The following is a 20,418-nucleotide window of genomic DNA, read 5'->3' as shown; positions in this document are numbered from 1 at the left end:
AACAGGTTACAAAGTATGAGTAGCATGCATGCACTTGTGCAAGCCTAGTGTGCATGCCCTATAACATTAAAGCCAAACTTATTGACCTTGCTAATGGTAGGCTCAGTGGCATAGCTAGACCTACTGCCACCCGGGGCAGACCTTAAGTTTGCCGCCCGGTGCAGCTAAGAGTGGGAGTGTGCCGGCCGACGGACTACTTGTATCGGGTGGGGTCGGGGGGCTGGCGGTCGACGGGTGGATGATGGTAGTTGACAAACACAACTTGTTCACCTCCGCCGCCCCCAAAAACACAGTGCCACCCAGGGCGGCCCACCCCACCCCTCCACCCCTCACTGAGCTACTGAGTAGGCTTCAAATAAGTATTACTAGTTGACGCCTGTGACATGAATTGACAGCTAGTAAAGGGCAGTCCTGCTGTTGGACAGCCACCTGCAGTGAGGCTGCACCTCTCTGTTAAAGTCTGAAGGTACGGATACGGCTCACAGGAACCTGTGAACCCAAGAATAATGTCTTAGCTGTTTGTCGATGCCGTGGTTGTGGTAACTCCATTCAGAGGAGAAGCGCTGGAAGCATTTTCTGAAGAATATCGTTGCTCTAATGCAATCCGATGTATGCTTCAGATTCCTAGAACAGATTCTGTCTGTTGATAAAGGTACTGCATCCATTCTGTGTCACTTAACATCGGAGGTAAACAGCAATTAGACGATTTATGGAATGTTGGCATTCAATACACAAACGCATTTCAAGTCTGCAAAGTGCAGAAGTAAACACCGAGTTGTGCAGCGTAATTTTATGTCATGCGTAAATAAGTGTAAGAATGCAAATCCATGTAAATTAGGGGCAAGGCGTACAATAACATCTGTGCTAAATAAAAGCTAATTCGGAGTGTGAATTATGCCCCTACATAACACAAATTATAAGGTGTTAAAAAAAGTCCAGGTGCAAGCAGGCGGTAATGACTTAGCAGTGTGGAGGCAGTCCAGGCACACCTCTCAGATGTCCTGCATGGGAACACGGAAGTTGCTATGGTGTATTGGCACACAGTGAATACTGGGTATTTGTGGCACATAACAGGACATGGGCACCCTAATCTACAATATCAGGGTATACATGTCCAACAGGCCTCACTGGAGCTAATTTCCACATATAAAAATAATACATATTCGGACTGATGATACACAACCTACTTACTGGAGTGGGGGGGGGGGTGAGTCATTAAGGGCTGAGGTTTAGTTGGTGATACAGCATTCTAAAAAACAGAACTAAGATCCGTGAACCTCGATTAAGGGTAGCCAGGTAAGCAGCCACTACCTGTGGCTTGCCCTTGTGTGACACTGGACTTTCTGTCCCTGGTCTCAGTGGTCATGAAGGGGACGCCATGAGCCTTCTTAGACCGGGCAAGGGTCAGGTGTCAGCAATGCCTCCAGGCGCCGGTGCATGAACCAAAACCGAAAAACAGATTCACATGGATGTGCACTCAGTTGATGTCAGAAATGTGTGGCAAACAGTGGTGGAGGCAGGGGTTCTTTAGAACAGGGCCCCACAAACAGGTGGCACAGCAATACTACCAAATCGATAGCACATATGGCATTTGACCACAAAAGAATTGCATACGAACTGCCATTGGTGGCAAGTAGCAAAGGGGCCAAACTGGCCATGTACCAGGAAGAAGTTACTGTCCAGGATGTTGGTTGGTGCATGTGACTGTGGTGCTTTCCTGTACGCAGCTTGGAGACTCAGTTAATGCCAGCATCCGAGCTCTTAAGACCTAGTGTGAGGAGCAGCTGTAGATGGAATTCCAGGACCCAGCATAGAGGAGGTGCCTGGGTTCTTCCAGGAAATCTTGAGGAACACTCGCCTCCAAATAATTCAGTTCAACTACATACATCATACTTACCTCACTCCGGGCAGGATAGGGAAGATGTTTGTGAGTATAGTAGCGGTTTGTCCTAGAGGTCAAGAGGTTAATGCAGCCTTCCTGCACATGTTGTGGGCATGCAAATTGATGGTTGACTATTGGCGGGAGGTGACTCAATGCATATCAGACATCACGGCCTCAATCCTACCACAGGATGCTGCTTGTTGCATCCTCAGCACTAGAACAGTGACAAAGCAAATGAGGCAGCTGACTGGGTTCCAGGACTTGGCTTTGGTGCTGGCAAAGTGGCACTCTGATATGGGTTGGAAAGCTGTGACGGCCCCTCATATCTCGGTGTGGCAGAGGGATGTGGAAGAAGACACCACAAACTTAGACAATTGGATCTGAGCAACCTTCAATGAATTAGCCCCTATTATATAGCGTATGTGTTCTAGACTGAAACCATCGGCTCCCTGGTCTCAGCGATGCGGTGAGCACAAGGTAAGTATTTTTAATTATTTATTTATTTTATATTCCTTATCCCGTCGTATATGTCACTTTTACCCCCTCCCGTCCCCGCCTCGGCGCGCTTACCTGCATGGACCGCCACTGATAACTACCACAACTACCCTAAAGCAGCAGGGTACAAGCTATTAACCATATGAAATATCCACTCACTGATTATGTTTTACAAAGTTGGAATATTCGTCAATGCACTAGTGCTTTGCAAACTTGACTACTGCAACAGTCTTCTAGTGGCCTATCCACAATACTCATTCCACGCATTGGAGTTCTTTTCAAGCTCCTAAGACATGGGTCTGGTGGCTCAGTGGACCAATAACTCCACTCCAGAAATCTGTGTTTGACCTTGTGGTCACAAGTGCAAATACTGATGGCTCCATCTAGCATTTCATCCTTACAATGTCAATAAAATGAGAACCACTGATTTAAGTAACATAAACATGTTGTTCCTCACCTAGATGCCCTAAGGCAGAGGTCTTCAAACTTTTGTACTCTGAACCCCCCCTAAGCAAAATATTTTGAGGTCGGGCCCCCCTCCAAAACTTTATGACAAGGATTGGGGAGCGGGAGGGACATGGCTGCGTGCAGGGAGCAGGGCTTATGTGATGATTTCAGGAATATTTTTTCTATAGCTTATGAATTGCACCAAATATGAGACTTATAAAACAGCAAAAGCATCAAACAAAAACTGATATCCCAAACAAACTGCTCCACACAATTGGGGTGTTGTGAGCCTCTCACACTCTTTGACTCCAATGCAACTATACCTGCTGCACTAATGATAACTGCAGTCCTGAGTATCAGGCTATCTCCTTTTCCTTTTTTACCTCTTTCCCTCCAGGATGGATCGTCACCTCTGTCCTAATGCTTGAAAGGAGAATAAGCTCTGATGCCCTTTTTAGGTCTCGCCTGACCCAGTGCATGCGCTGGTCTGGTGAGACTTATTGAGTGGGCTCCAAAAAGTGCTACCAGGCCAGCCTAGAGCTACAGTGCATGTGCCCCGGCGCGATTTTACTTCCACTTTCGTGGCCACCTGGCATAGCCAATAGGTCTGGCTTTTGGGACCTTATAAGTATTTAGTTATGCAATGGTTGCATGGCTAAACACTTATAAGTTCCCAAAGGCGAGACCTATTGGCTATGCCAATGCTTGTTTTTAAAGGTAGACAGTCATAATTGTGATGCAGTGGGCTCCCAAATCCCTGGGTCCCAGTCCTGCTGCATCTGCTCCTTTATGATAACCAGCAGTGGCCACTTACACACTTGGCAGCAGTACCGAATTCACTAATGAATGTTCCTTTAAAAAAAAAAAAAACACTTATATTGTCCCCCTTCTTTGGAGTATCTCTCTGAAGAAGGGGTCTCTGGCCATTTTTAAACATAAAAATGAGTCCGCATACAGTGCTCTCTATTCTGGGCATTCTCTTTGACAATATCTATGATCCGCGCTTTCCTCTGTCTCCTAGACCATTACTGTGAGGCCCCAGGGATCGAGAAGATTAGGGCTATGCATCTGAATGCAACCCTGCTGGCCTTCTACCTGCCACCCCATGGATCCAGCTTTCACACAAAAAACTGCCCCTGAATGGTTAATACTGACTTTGAGATGCCTGTGCCTGAAATCGAAGTGTGGGTGGTAGTGCAGAAAGTTAAAAAAGAAACCATGGAATTATGAGTGTTTGCAGCAGCAGCAGCGTTTTCCACATAATTATCAGTGTACTGGATTTGCTACATAATCTGCAGATTTCAACAAAAAAATCTTGATTCTAGCTCAAACAGAACAAAAGTTACTTAAAGCGTGACAAAGTGTTCCGGGGCAGCGGAAGGCACTTTGCAAAGATTGACTGGTAATCTTGTAGTTGCTTACTGCTGTATTTGGGTGCTACACTGGTGCTAATGAGGTGAAATATTTGCCCTGACGACGTTACCATGAGTTAAAATGACAAAATAATGAAGCAATGCTAACCACAAAATGTGGCGCATTGTGCCGCATAATTTACCTTTTCTTGCTGCATAATTTAGTCAAACCTGCCGCATAATGTTGTCCTCTTCTGCTGAATAATTCCAGTGGATCTGCTTAAAGCTTTATGGTGGCAAAGATCTATTCTTTTTAAGATGTAATGTAAAGGAGTTATCAGCTGGGGTCTGGAATAGTGGAGACACAAAGATGTCTGCATTAGATACAGTTTGATTACTTATTACTAAAAAGTATGTTTTGTAAGAACTTGTTTTATCTCAATCACTGCATCCTTTTGCAGCGGCCTAGCTTAGAGTATGTAAATACGGTTTTAAAATAATGACTTATATATTCACAGTGCTTTCTGCCACAGGCAGGGACCTCATAGCACTAGAAACAGGGCCATTGGAATCATGTGGCAGGAGAAGGCCAAATTATGCAGCATGGTTGACTAAATTCTGCAGCAAGCAAAGGCAAATTATGCTGCATATTTTGTGATAGCATTACTGCACTATTTTGCTATTTTTACACTTCTTAACATTGTCCTGGCCTTAATTGCCCCTCATAAGTACCACATTAACACCCACATATAGCAATAAGCAACAGAAAGGTGACCAGTCAACCTTTAGAAAAGGCCTTCCACTGTGAGGTAACATGTGTTGCTGCATTTTTTAATCTGCAAATCATGCAGCAGACGATAGATTATGTGGCAAATGCGGGAAAACCATAACTATGCGTTGTGAGTGCAGGGTGAGCGTGAAAGTGAAGGGTGAGAATGAGGAGTGAGTTGTCTGAATGCAGGGTGAATTCCCATACACTTGAAGTTAATCAGCATGTTATTGATGGGGCATAGGGTTTCAGATATAATTTAAACTATTGCTATTATGGAATTAATCAGGGAATCGAGGGTGAAGGAAATAAATATTGTGCTGATCCTGCAGCAAACTTCCAGTCTGACTACAGCAGAAGCCACCAGCAGTGCCCAGGCAGGTCTGGTTGAAACTGGTCAGCTGGGCTCTTCATGAAAAGGGGCTTCTTGCAGCTTGTTTTGTACCTTTAGCTTAACAGAAAGTCAGCCATCTGACCCTTGAAGTCCGCTTCTTTGTCCTGGTACAAGTGGGAACAGCTATAGCCTTTCAGGTCACCTCACAAGTCTCATCAGCAGGCAAAGTCCTTCTTCTGTCTTCCACAGGTTCAGTAGTGCTCTGAAGGGGATGCCATAGGGCACCACATTTATGAATGGCACTAGCTTGTGGGCAAGGGCAACTCCTGACCTGTCCCTAACCCATGGGAAATAAATTACCATGGGGACCCCTACCCAATGTTGCAGCTGTTCCTTTGTGCACTACTGCAAACAATCCCATAGTGCCCCCTCCACCAAATCCAAGATGGTGAAACCCTTCTCCCCTTGTGCATAGCCGTTTGCTCACCCGAGAGATGTGGCCAGGGGAAGGAGCAACTCCCCCTATGTGGTCTCTTCAAACCAGTTCTGGGCACAGACCCTTTCCCATTGGAATTGGTGCCTGCTTGGCTGGGAAACTAAGAACGGCCCTGCCCAGGTGTCAGCTAACATTTCCCTGTGAGACAGTAGGCCTCTTGAAGCTAATCTTGTTCCGGGGCACAGCTGGTAATTCTGCCAGAGGAACAGAAACACCTCCCTCCAGCCAGGCCTTTGTTCTGCTCTCGGCACAGTTTTCAGACCTCATCAAAACAGCTATTCAGTTGCCAGATGACAGTTGGAGCTCATGGAAATGGCCCCAGAGGATATAGGTAGGAAAAATGTAACTTTCTAAAAGTACCTTTTTTCAAAATATCTGTAGATCTGACTTCACCAGTGAATTGGGCTTATAACAAGTATTTCAAGAAGTCCAACAATTAAATCTCCACCTGTTCCCTAGCCGCACATAACATTTTTGAATTTAATATAGTATCCCAATGCTTTCCTATGGGACAGTCAACCTTGCTACAGTGAAACTGCTTTGGGGGCCTTTTCACTGTAAGAACATGTTGAACATGAAACTTACATGTCCTACTTTTAAATGCCATGCACAATGCCTTATTAGCAATAAGGTTCATTTAAGAGTAACTGAATATATTTAAAAGGAAGGGCTAGGCATGTCAAAATGGGTCATTTGACAGGTCAAATCTGCAATGTTAAAACTACAAAGCCAGGCTACAATGGTAGGAATGCGGTCATGGTTGTACTGTCACTGTAGTGGGCTGCACAATGGGTGCTGCAGTCCAATAGTGCATGTTGAACCATATAATAGGGAATTATACCTAGTTACATTTGCTTATTAGGAGTATGCCCAATGTGTTTATATATATTAGGGGTTGGACCACATGCACTAAAGCCCGGTTAGCAGAGTCCTAGTGAACAGAGTCAAAACCAATCAGAATCAGTACAAAATAATGGGGGTAATCATGCAAAAAGAAGCATTTTCCTACAATGCCTGTATACACAGAGTGGACAGATAGCTTTATACTACCCAGCATCCTCCTGTTCTTCTACACTCCTATCCCAAACATAAGGTCATACAATCTAAACCTACTAGTATCACCAAATGCTCAATGTGCTGCATCATGATTCTGGTCATTCATTCTTCAAGGACTTCCACAAAGGAATGCACTACCACCAGTAAAGTTAAAAATACTTTATTCAGCCAATAAAAGCAGACAATTAAACTACTACCAGTCATTCATTCGAGCCTTTCACTTAAACAATTCAGGAATTCAAAATTGCCTTAAAAGGGGTCCTCATTGTACTAGAAAAGCAAGATTGATTATTACATTACCCACCATCCAAGCATTGTAAATATGTACATTTAGACTCATAAATAAATTAGCTATAGATATGTACAGATATGTCTATCTTTGGTATCGATTGGAAATCCAATGGCACCTTCTCTGCACACAAAAAATCCTATAAACCATGGTAATGCAAACATCCCACCCCATTATCATTGAGCTACTTACAATTTACTGTACTTTTTTGTAGAATCTTTCTTATGAAATGTTAATGCTTCTGCTGCTGCTAAATAACTAAAAACAGGCCTACATCATGAGCAATTTTAAAATCACATCATATTTATTATTGCTTCCACTTGATAATGTTTCTTCCCAGAAAGAATAAAGTACTTCACTCATTTTTCTAATGTCATGCATGCTCCCACATGCAATACAAAATTATTTGTTCCTCAATCTCCTGCTGGTGTCCCGCATTTCCCCTGCTGACAATAGTAAATGTTACAAATTCCTCTTTTTTAGGAAGTTGTATGTTGCTAATATGTTCAAATATTTTTCATGATGTAGGAAAGTCTATCTGCACAGGCTGCTGCCCCTATTTTAGTTTCACATTGGATCTCTGGAGTCTTTTATTTTGATTTTATTATAGATTAAGGTTGCTGGCTCCTGTCACATATGTTGAGCTTAAAAAGTGACATTTGTTTCACAAATTCAGCAGTTCCAAATGTCTGGTAAAGCTGCAACAATTATTTTCCTCTACACATCGTTCCATTTTACAGTATTGTTCTGTGATTGAGTCAATTCCAAGTGCTCTTCACGCGGGTCTTTGGTCTGATGAGCCAATTTGGCTACATGCAGCATTTCATATAACATTATGAGGTTCTATAATGATGAAGAATATTCCCTGGTTGTTTGTGGCATTTCATGAACTAGATTTTTATGCTTGGTCTGAACTATTTCTACAAATGTACTGTTCCAAAACCTGCCGTGGGAATGCAGTGTTTCTTCTGCCTTCCATTTTGAGCAATGAACGTGTCCATCTGTGATTTAAGATTTCATATCTTTTTTCGTTTACTTATTGACTGATGGTAGGAAAACAGCTATCTAACTTCCACAAATAAGCATATCTGAAATCAAACATATTCTTTCATGGTACTTGACCAAATATGATACACTAACTCATGAGTGTTGCAGGGCCCTTGTAGCAATCCTGCCTAATTTTGCAAAACTCAATCCTAATGTGTCAAGACTTGTACAAACAATGAAAAGTATTTTTAAAAATGATGGCAATAGTCTGACAATGTTGGACACAGCTCTGGGGGCCATGGGGCAGACTGGGACTTTTGGGGCACAACTATGGTAGTTTGGTTTGTTTGCCTCTGGTGTCCTGGAGGCGGAGCCCATCCTACTATAGCTTTACGAATTATGCCACACCCTTTCAGGACTTGACTCTCGGTGTATTGTGGGGTGAGTGGTCAAAGGCTTCTCAGGAAGATAGTGTTGGGCAGTGACTCAGAACTCAAGCACATCATAATTCATTGCCACTCTAATCCTTATCTTTTGGTAATAAGAAAGTTCTAGCAAAATGGAATATTACACAATTGAATAGTGGATACAACTACAAGGCTACCAGTCTCACCCACCAGCTCAAGTTAAGCACGACACCCTTTAAGGCGTTCCCAATATCTATAGTGACTTCCCTATCCCTATGCTTAAGTCTTAGGCCAGTAGAGGCCTATGTGCAAGTCACTACCACAATGTTGCATTGGCAAAACGAACATAAGCCAGAACAGTCCTTAAACCTAAAATGTTCACACTGACAAAGGTAAGTTTATACAGCATGATTATCTGTGTGCATTCATAATACAGTCCCCCAGTAATTTGAGATCAATTCTTGTGTAACCTGCTCAGTGGAAAAGTGGCTCGGCTGATGGCACTTATCGGACTTGCACCATTAAGGTGTTCTTCTGCATCCCATGTCTGCACCAGCGGCAATGCTACTCCCTTTGGTCACTGAAAGGATCAACACAGCAAGTCGGATCAACAGGTGATTGTCTTCAGCAGCAGTGGCTACAGGGACTAGAGGAACGTGTTCCAATTTGGCTGTGGCACAGACTTCTTGGGGAGAATTTGCAACAAACAGCACCTCTCCTCCAGCCATGTTGCAGGGATGCTTGATGGCATACTGTTGTTTGCGTAAAGCTTCTTTACCCAGTTCAATACATGAACTACATTCTGAGCGACCTTCAAAATCTCACAACTCAGGCCAGTGCTGGTGTCACTCCTATTTGGTAGTCAGCTCCTTCTAGGTGCTCCACATGCCAGGCACACAGCTGGGCAGTTTCTCCACCCTCAGGGCCAGGCAATCTCCTTCCATCTTTGTGGAAGAAGACAGCTTCTAGGTGCTTGGCACACCAACAGCTACTCCAGCAAAACATGCTGACGTAGGTGAAGCCCCCCTCACATTTAGAAGACGGACTGTAAAGCAGATCCAAGTCCTTGTCTCACAGCAGCTCTTCAAGTAATCTGTAGAGCAGTTCCTTCCTTGGCCATGTCAAACTAGGGAAGTGGATGTACCTCCTTAACCTCTTCGCTGCTGCGCAAATTCCGCCGCAGCGTGCTGCACATTCCAATCGCGGGCGTGGTCATGACGGCTCCCGGCCGTCGTGCGCACACGCCCACCGTGACTCATGACGGCCGGGAGCCGTCATGAGCATGGAAGAGGTTAACGTTTGTGATCCAGTTGGAAGCGGCTCCCTTTGAAATGCCATTTTCAGACAGTAGTGTAAACACAGCCTTTGTTCAAGGTCATGGCTCTCACAGCAGGTAGTATGATGCTGTATTCAAACAGGAGTATACAAAACATGGGTACACTAAAGAGGCAAAGTCTCTACGCCTGGCTATCATTAGCCTTCCTGAAGTAGCAATCAGGGACAGACAAAAGGGCAGGCCCTGCATAGAAACGTCCTCACCTTCAAGAACAGAATCTACTCACCACCATCCCATACTATTCACCTAATGGCAGTGCTCATGTAGAACTCATTAGCAAACCCTTGCTAAAATCTCATCATATAATTTCTAAGGGAATGCCTGCCTCCATCCTCCCTCATTTCAATGTCTGGGTCTCCACCCTCCAGCCTTCTACACACTTTCACTGTATGGGGAAACTGTACCCTCCCTCCATCTTCTGCCATGGTGAACCAAGGACCATTAAACATTGATCCCACTGGTGCCATCTTGCTGTCACATGAGAGCCACACATATACCATGCACACCTGCATTCAACACTCACGATGTCAGCAAATGGTCCGGATGTTCGAATAAAGCAGGCTCTTTATATGAGTGGGTTCAGTATGCCACTCTCTTCAGTGACAGAAAAAAGGTCTGTTCAGGGCTAATAATTACCCAAAAATCGTATTATGCCACCACTGTCAGCAGACCAAAACATGGACAGTTACAGTAATCCATTGCTGACAAAAGCTGTCAAAAAGGGCATTTTCTGTGCCCCCTTCTAGGTCAAAACCCTATTCTAGACCTGGGCATTACCATGGACAGGACTTTGCCACAGAACATAAGCGAGATGAGCATGTTAGCTGGACTGGTAAAAAACCCAGGATGCCAGTTTCACATGCCGGTTACGTCATTCAGTGGAAGAAGGCCTTCCTATATATGCTGAAAGAGCTATTCCCATCCCAAGTGATAGAAGCGCGAGTCTAAATTGTAAGGATTCTGAATTTGTTACTCTCAAAATATGTGCTGTTGCTATCGGTCAATGTGGTCCGGCTTTCCAGCTTGACCGAATTCAGACTGTTTCAGCGAATGTTGTGCCCATTGTTCAGTGATATTTCAGTAATGTTCAGAAGCTGAATTTAGTTCCTGGCAGTCCCAACAACACAGTAGGAACATTCAAAGAGCAACGAGGGGAAACAACGCCCGCATACTTTTGTCATGCTGATGATGTTGCATTTATGCAACTTAGCAATGAATCTTGTCACTAAACAGGCGCGTTTGCTGATAAAAGGAAACCTTATGTATTGTAATGAAGGAAGAGCATGCCCCGTATATATATCAGTTTACCAAATGCATCTAAATTAAACCTCTAAAATTCCATAGTCAAAAATCAATTTCTCGAACCATAGAGAACATAGAATAGACATGTGTAGACTAATTCTTACTAAAAATATATCCAGCAAAATGTCTGTATATTCCCAAACTACATCTTCCGTGTTTTAACTCAACAAAGTAAACTTGAAGGAATGCGTGTGTCCCGTGCTAAAGAGCAATCTCGTATTTGAATACAGGAAAGCCGTTGGCGGTTGCCGAGAATGTCTCTTTCAAACGCACACACTAATTAGAATGACGCCGCTGCCAAAGAGAATGCCTCTCTGTGGCGGCTTCCTCGCTATCACGCACTCACTCAGGCCTCGAATACCACACTTTTAACGTGCAAAGTCTTTGGAATTTAGAGACAGGGCTCATCAAAAGGACCAGGGAAAAAAGCAACAGTAATCAATCCTAAAAATACCCCTTTTCTGGTTCTTGCTGGGTTTTTTTCTCTTTAACAATGTGACTTCTAAGCTGCCTGGAGCTTGAAAGAGAAAAAAAACATTCATATTCGTGTCCATTCAGACAAGCCTCTCAGAGAGCATTGTCGTGGGAGGAGTGGGTGGCAGGCAGGGGGCACAGGATGTTGACAGAACAGAGAGGATGGCAGGTGAAGATGGAATGCCGCGCCCCCTCTAACCAGCTGAAAACTGTGCGATTGTTTTCTTGCAGACAGTACCTGTGGGTGTTGATGCCGCTCGGACAAATCTATCAAACACACTTTTTCACTTTAGGTCTCTAAGTTTGCCAAATGTGTTACCATTTGAACTCCATCGGTAAAAAAAAGTTACCTTGAGGTAAATGAGTTATTCCAAGAACATATGTCAATTTTGCTCAGACAGTCAGTACCACAGAGCAGTTTCGTGGTTGTTCTCGATACATAAATGCAACAAACTTTCAAGTGTTCAAAAATTTCCACATTTTTCCCATTTTCGCCAACGAGTGAATGTCTGCCAAACGTCCATACACTCAAGGTAAAAAGTAAGATAGTCTGCAATGGAAAAAGTAGCTGACTGGCTAATAAAAACAAACTACTGTGTGCGTAGTTTACCACTAATTATGGCCATCCGAGTATGTGGATAACTCACAAACATTTGCCTAATTTTCAAATGCAGTGCTTGTTTACGTATGATGCCTAGCAGGCATGCAAGAGAACCGGGCATTGTTGCAAATGCAATTTAATGTCTTTCTTACATTTTTTCTTTTTAAACGGATTCAATTCAACCTTTCCTCTCCCGAAACCACCCTGTGACTCACACAGTCTGACCCATTGTCTCACACTCACCAAAGAAATCACGCGCGCCTGGATGTGTCCGACTCGCAAAGCAATGAGCTACATTAAAATTGGGTGTAATATGTACCACCGCCGTAAATACTGATCCTCCAGAGAGATGTATTTACTGGGTAAGGTACATATCAGCTATTCTGAGTTTTAGGGGGTAATATGAGGATTTGGTATTTATCTCAACAAATCCTAAAATATTGCTTTATTACCACACATTTTCCCCAATACATTTCAGCAGGATTGACTAGCCAAAACCTGTCAGAGCCAAGCTACTTTAGTGCAATAATTCTCACATAAATCAAATGTCCTATCCCTGCAGAAACAGGAGTTTTTGCAGGAATTGGAATTTAATCTCGAAACTAATTTAAAAATATGTATGTGTGGGATATTCATAAATACAGCCATTGTGCCTACATACATAATTAAGATATATCTATAGGTATTTCAGGCAGGAGTCATCAATGTATATTTTAACGTGCTATGGGATATGGCAACTCACCACAGCAAAGAACCCGTGCACCAATGGGTGGGTGCCAACAGTTTAGGCTATTGGCATCTATGCATATGTATATGAACAACATGTTTAGGCCTCATTGTTATGGTTTTCTCATAACTTACTTAGGAAAAGCATTTTCTGTATTGCTAATAATGTTGGACCTGTTTAACATTTAAGTTACAGCAAAAATGAAGATGGATCGAAATATACGACTCCAAGTAATTTACGGGATTAAATGAGGAGCAGACTTTAAGGTGTCTCGTTTGAGTAATTTTAATTAAGATATTTGATACGAGTAGTGTTTGAACTATCTACGAGACAAACACATGCCATGGTAAAAGAACTTGAAAGATTTATGAATGGGGAATAGGGGAATTAAGATTTTGTATTTATTTATTCAATAAATATATTTGGTATTCATACATAGAAATGGAGGTGATGGTGAAACCAGACCTGCCAACTTCTAAACAAGCATTGGTAATGCATCGGTTTCGCCTATGTAGTAAATAAAGAGGTGTTTTCATCAATCATCGTCTGGAAGAATGCAAGAGCTCCCTGACAGATAACATGGGAGTGGAGAGGATGTGGCGCAGTGGCCAAAGTTGCTGACTCGAGATCTGGGGATCCCGGTTTGAGTCTAGGCGGCTCCACGCAACATACCGTGATTTTAAACGAATCACTTAATCTCTCTGGGTGATAAATTGTTATATAAATATGCTGAAAAAGTAAAACTTTATGAAAAGATAGTTCCACCAAAGTGTATGTCAACAGTATTACGGTGGTAGGAAAACGATAAGAGAAGCAGATGAGAAACAAGCACTGGTAAATGCTGGAAAATATGCTATAGCCAATAGAAACGGAGGAAAGGTTAGTGGCATGCACAGGAAGCAATGAGAAGCCAGGAAAGAGAGGAGGCGGGATGTAAATCCCTTTTAAGTTTATATTAAAAACAAAAGATTTCGCAAGCTCAGTGCAAGCGCTGTACAGGCAAAACCTAAAAACAAAGTCCCTGTGTGCAAGGAGAAGGTGGGGGCTGGGGGCGGGGGGGGGTTGGAGCTAAATGCTGAGCACAGCTACAAGCACTTCTACTCGCCCCCCAACTCTTCCTCTAAAAAACAAAAGCTTCTAAGCCTACTTCTGATGTCGTCGGAACCCTTAGCATCCAATAATGGACAGGGGTCATTTCATATCCGATGATAGAATTTGGCTGTGCAGAGCCTTGAAACAGGAGCTGGAAACATAGTCTGTGAAGGGGTTTCCAGCTCACTTTTTGTGTCATCTTGTGATATCAGCTCTTCACTGGGAGACCGCGTGAAGGGGGACAATATTGTATATCATACAGTAGCAAAGTAAGAGTTGACATGTCTGCTGAACATTGCGTCTGAAGCGACTTCCTGACAGCCTTGTTTTAGCGAAGTTAGAGTGGGATAGAAATGTGCACCCACGTCATTTCCTGTTAACTTAATTCATGGTGCATTCCATTTTTAAAAGATGTGCCGGTTATCGAAGATCATACATGAAGAAAAGTGAAATATCCCTAATGAGCAACAAACTTGTTGCTGAAGTTATTGTTTAAGGAGGATGCAAGGATTTCCCATTTTGAACAAAGAGGAATGAAATATTTGACTATCAGTTTGCATAAATTATTTTTGAAATAAAAGTTTTACTGAAAGTTTTTGTTTTGTATTGTTTTATACTTTTTCGTTTCATAACTTAAATCAAATATTTAATCAGGTTTCTTGTAAAGCTCGACTACTCACCCGTAAGGGTCTCAAGGCGCTGTGTAAATGCACTGGGCATGCAAATTATAAACATTGTGGATAAACAAGAGACTGAATGGATCAAGTTTGGAGATTCCTTTCCATCAACATGTTATTTAAAGCATGGGAGATGAATGAATAAACAGAGCTACATAAGACTATGAATCAAATGTGTGGTGATTGTATAATCATATACAGTTCTAATTGGTGAAATAGATACCGTTCAGATGTCATTGACTGACACCATACACAATAGATACTGGGATAAAGGGTAGTGGGAACATTGCATGGCCCAAGACAATACTCAATGCACACCAGGCAAAGGTAGAGAGTTCGCCCAGTTGGCACTTACCAAAAGGATGGAAGACTGTGCCTAGTGTCTAATGGGCTTAGCACATAAGTTTTCCACAGAGACATTTGAGGAAGGAGTATACAGCAGTAGTTGGTGGACACAAGTACAGTGACTGGTGGATTTTGTTTAGAAATGATAGTAGGCAAGGCTAATCGCTGAGCATAATGTCAAGCCACAACAGCCTACTGGGAGCAGAATCAATTGACAATGCCCTAGCAACTGGGTCTGCCCAGTGGGCATGGGGACAAGAGATGCTGAGTACATATCCTATGACAATGCCATGTCACAGCAGAATATTAGAAAGCAATAGCAGATGTATTTCTGAAAGCAACGGAGAGAACAGTATTAGGCAATGCTGAAACATGTTTAATAGGTCTGATGCCGCCCATTAAGAGGAAAGGCTAGCTGGCTAAAAGGAGTATTGATATGGCTTCAAAATCAGCTTGAGGTCCATGATTCACATGTTGAAGAAACAAGTTGGTGAAATGATTTGGCCTGAAAAGGGCTACTCGCCATACAAGAGGAAGAGAGGTGTAACAGAGGTTCTATAATTCAGGTATGGTATTCATTGCTAAGGGAGAAGATAATAAACCTTCCCGAAGGCTCATGGGAAACAGAGAGAAAACATAATTGGTTGGTCCGGAAGGTTGAATCTGCCATTGACTTCTCTTTGGAGTGACTTCTCCCAGAAGTCAGGGACTACTGTGAGGTGAAGAGAACAAGGCCAGAAAACCACACGAAAAGGACCCTTGGTTTGGAGTAAGATCTTAGTCCACATTGCACTACTGGTGTCAAAAAGTAAACTTTAGTGTGAGAAAGGCATCTAATAATGTACAAACATATACATGAATAATGACAGAAATAAGGAAATTAAGGTGCACCAGTTAAACTAGCTTCGATAGGTGGCTGATTGGTAAATGTCTATGGACCGAGATCAGTTGATGGGTACAGTTGCACAAAGTGGGTGTAATGATCCTATATTCTATACAGTATCTGAATGGAACATCCTTTGTGGATGATCTTAAAGAGATATGACTTTTTAAGATTAATAAAAGTAGTACATATTGTTTTAAAAAAAAAAAGAGGTGCTGGGCAAAGGGCACGTTTGAAGACTAACCATTTAGGCCACTGCTCACTGGGAAGGCCCAAAGCCTTTGTCTATGAAAGTGGTATTTGTAAGGCATACCCATCAGGTATCCAGCAATGATAGGGGTCAAAGGTAGGTATAGGGCACAAGGCATCATCAAGGGCCACACCCTGTAACGAGAATTCCATATACAGTGGGGCAGGGCTACTAAAAAAGAGGAAACTTGCATGTTGTTACAAACCACCAAAAAAGCTTTCAATTTTAGTTTCAGTATTACAAAAACAGTTCATAGTTGTGTACTATTATCAGTACTTGATGAACATATGAAGTAAAAAGTTAATAGTTCATTGAAAAACCTCAGTTTCAAAAGACACCATGGATATAATCCATGACCTAAAATCCAATAAAATTTCCCAACTAAGATTATTTAAGTACTGGTCATAAAATCACACAGGACACCATTGGTAGCATCACATAAGACATGACCAATGATGTAAATGTCATCACAGTTATTACAATCAATCAGGAGTTTGTGAAGAGCGCTACTCACGCGTGAGGGTCTCAAGGCGCTGGGGTGGTGGGGTGCAGCTCTGGATCAATCGAAGAGCCAGGTCTTGAGACGCTTCCTGTCACGATTGCCAGAATCGGCAATCAGAAACTACAAGTATGGCCACCTGCTGGGGACACGCATGCGCAGGAACAGGTTAAAGTCCAGCCATCCCCTCACTTCGGCGCTACGCGTTCTTGCGTCGGGAGTCTATTTCCGTCCTCCCTGTCTGTTTCCGGGTTGAAGCTCGCTTCGCGTTTGGTTCGGCGTGATTTCCTCGTAGTCCCTGATGAGAGGTCTTGTCTGCGGTGTTTATTGGGTTCTGTTCCTGTTTACCACCACCTCCAACCCTGCAATCTAGAGACGGTAACAGCGCTTCGCGCTGGCTTGTTCTTCCTTGTTTGTTCTGCCGTTCACCTGCCATTGCAGTACTGCTCAGATTCTTGCTCTGGCCTTTCATGTACTCATTCGTTCTGTTGCTTGCCTGTCATTGTGCTCTGGGCGTTGTGGGGATCCGCTCCATCTCCCAAAGCCTAAAGGGAAGCTAGAACAGCTCTTATCTGCCTACAAAGATTCTTGTTTTATTTTATGTATTAAACTGAAGTGTGTCATACACAAGGACATTGTTATCCACAAGCTATGCCGTATTAATAGGTAGGCACATATAGAACCGATTACCTTTGTTGTTGGCAATACCTTTAGTAGGCATTTGCCTCACCTCATCCCATTATCTGTTCCAGCACTGGATACAAGTGCCATCCACATGGACATTGTTATCCACGTGCTATGCCATATTAATAGGTGGGCATATATAGAACCAATTACCTTTGTTGTTGACAATACCTTTAATAGACATATTACTCACCTCATCCCCTTATCTGTTCCAGCACTGGATACAAACTCCACACACCATTGCTTTTTACCCGTTCAGTTAAAGAAGAAGGGATAAGGTAGGGATAGAGGTAAACATGTAATATTCTGGACTTGGGTTGCATTTTCTGTTTCTAATCTGTTGTTTCCTTCCTTCAGCCTTATTTGTGCCGTTTTGACTGACCAATTGGCCCTGTGCAACCAATGTGGGATTCCTTCCCCTGTTTTCCTTGTTTTGTTTCCCTTCTTCTCGGGTTATCCTTGTCACCATGGTTGTATGAAGGGTGCCGTGGGTGATCTGTGGAAGTAGTGGACCTTACTACAAATCCATGACGTTCCTGCGGAAACACAGGTGAGATTCTTACACTTCCTGAAGGTGTGCAGCGTGGGGGAGAGTCTGATGTTGACTTGGAGCTCGTTCCAGGTCTTAGCTGCGAAGTAGGAGAAAGCTCTTCTGCCTGCTCTGGTTCTGCGGATGCGTGGGGTCTCTGCCAGGGCGAGGTCGGTGGAGCGGAAGTTCCTTTTGGGTACGTGGTAGGAGACTTTCGTTGAGGTATTTGGGTCCGATGTTGTGGTGGGATTTGTAGGCGTGGTTGCATAGCTTGAAGGTTACTCTCTTCTCGATGGGAAGCCAGTGGAGGTCTCGTAGGGGCTGGGTCATGTGCTTGTGTCGTGGGGTTCCGAGGACAAATCTGGCTGCGGTGTTCTGGATGGTTCGGAGCTGGTGTAGCAGGGATTTGTTGATTCCAGCGTAGAGGGCATTACCCTAGTCCAGTCTGCCATTTATGAGTGCGTGGGTGACAGTCTTTCTATATTCTGGGGGGATCCACCTGAAGCTATTGTGGAGGATGCGGAGGGAGTTGAAACAGGTGGAGGCGGCGGCGTTGATCTGGTGGGTCAAGGTGAGGGAGGAGTCTAGAATGATGCCGAGGTTCCTTGTGTGGTCCGTCGGGGTGGGTGGACTTCTGAGGGCAGGGGGCCACCAGGAGCTGTCCCAAGTGGTAGGGAAGGGTCCGAGGACGAGAACCTCAGTCTTCTCCAAGTTCAATTTTAGGCAGCTGTCGCTCATCCAGGCTGCAACGTCTTTCATTCCTTCTTGGAAACTGAGTCTGGTGTCTTCGGGGTTCTTTGTGAGAGAGAGGATGAGTTGCGTAAGATACTATGCTGAGCCCATGCTGTCTGACGATGGCGGCGATGGGGGCCATGTAGATGTTGAAGAGCGTGGGGCTGAGCAAGGATCCTTGGGTTACTCCACAGATGATCTCAGTAGGTTGCGAGGGTGTGGTGTGAGACGGTGTCGAAGGTGGTGGAGTGGTCTAGAAGAATGAGGACCGCCGTGTGGCCCTGGTCGAGAAGCATGCGGATGTCATTGGTGGCGGCGCGGAGGGCAGTCTCGGTGCTGTGGTTGCTGCGAAATACAGACTGGGAGGAGTCGAGGATGGCGTACTCTTCTATGAAGGTGGTCAGCTGGGCGTTGATGAATCTCTAGGTGACTTTGGCTGAGAAGGGAAGGAGAGAGATGGGCCGGTAGTGTTTCAGGTCCATCGGGTTGGCCGATAGTTTCTTGAGGAGGGGCTTGACCTCAGCCCGCTTCCAGTCATCAGGAAAAATGCTGGATTCGAGGGAGGCATTGATGGTCCAGCCTAGTTTGGGTGCTATGGTGGCAGCGGCTATGTGGTAGATGTGCGGCGGGCAGGGATCCGTGGGGACTCCTGAGTGGGTGTTCTTCATGGTCGTGGTGGTGTCTTCCGTGGTGGCAGGATTCCAGGTGGTGATGGTCGGCTGGTTGTCAGTGGTGGGGAGGGGGGTGGTGTTCGGAGTCTGTTAGCTGAAGTTGGAGGACCTTGATTTTCAGGTGGAAGTAGGAGCTGAGCTTGTTGCAGAGGTCCTCAGATGGTGTGACGTCCATGGATTCGCAGGGGGGTTTGGTGAACTGCTGTATGACATTGAATAGTTCTTTTGCGTTACTTGTGTTGGTGTGGATTTTGTTCTTGATAAAGGTCCGCTTGGTGGTCCTTATGTGCTGGTGATATTCATTCATGGCGTTCCTGTAGTTTTCCTGGTCTTCGGTGGTTTTCCTGTTCCGCCAGAGTTTCTCGAGGCATCTGCAGGAGCGCCTGGCTCCATGGAGGTCGGTGGTGAACCAGGCGGCTTTTAGGGGGCACTGTTAGACTGGGTGGCGGAGGGGTGCAAGCTGGTCGATGCAGTTGGAGATCCAGCGGTGAAGTTCCCTGACTGCAGAGTTGGCATCGGTTGTGCCTGAGGGGGGGGCCTTGGAGGAGGGTGGTGATGAGGTGTTCCTCTGTGATCTTGCTCCAATTCCTTCGAGGTGGGCACGGGGCGGGTTTGAGTGAGGTGGTGGTGTTGAATGTGAAGTGTACGGAGTGGTGGTGTGTCTAGTGTGTCTGCGTGGTGTGGCTGAAGTGGATATTAGTCCCACCTGCAAAGATGGGGTCGAGGGTGTGTCCGGCTCTGTGGGTGAGGGTAGTGACGAGCTGCTTCAGTCCGAGGTTGGTGAGGTTGTCAAGGAGGGTGGTGGAGTCTGGGTTGCTGTGGTTGTCGAGGTGGAAGTTCAGGTCACCGATGAGGATGTAGTCCGTTGAGATGATGGCGTAGGGTGCGACAAGGTCGGCAATGGTGTTTGCGGAGAAGGTGCAAGGTCTGGGGGGTCTGTTGGCGAGGGTGCCGCCCAGTGTGGTCCTGGGGCTGGTCTGGATCTGGAAGTGGAGGTGTCCTGTGTTTGAGAGGGGGTCGCTCGTGCTGGAGGTAAAGAGCCGGAGGGCGCTCTTGTGTACGATGGCTAGTCCTCCCCCTGGGTGGTGGGAGCATTCCTTTC

At 44.6% G+C, this 20,418-nt stretch overlaps 1 protein-coding gene across 2 annotated transcripts in view; it reads right to left on the bottom strand.

The window, feature by feature from the left end:
• The window catches only part of DCDC1 (doublecortin domain containing 1), a 1,503,674-nt gene that overhangs the window by 1,105,407 nt on the left and 377,849 nt on the right, over nt 1-20,418 (bottom strand). Inside the window, exon 1 of one of the 2 annotated variants that reach the window (XM_085648292.1) lies at nt 16,716-16,833. The exons of the other annotated variant lie outside the window; for it this stretch is intronic. The gene's annotated coding sequence lies outside the window, so the exon portion shown is untranslated. Of the gene's footprint in view, nt 1-16,715; nt 16,834-20,418 lie in introns of those variants that run through there. 2 annotated transcript variants of the gene reach the window in all.

The sequence above is a fragment of the Triturus cristatus genome, chromosome 3_2, assembly GCF_964204655.1.
Source record: "Triturus cristatus chromosome 3_2, aTriCri1.1, whole genome shotgun sequence".
Lineage (NCBI taxonomy): Eukaryota > Metazoa > Chordata > Amphibia > Caudata > Salamandridae > Triturus > Triturus cristatus.
The sequence above is the reverse complement of the archived record's forward strand: the minus strand, read 5'-3'. Positions and strand labels throughout refer to the sequence as shown.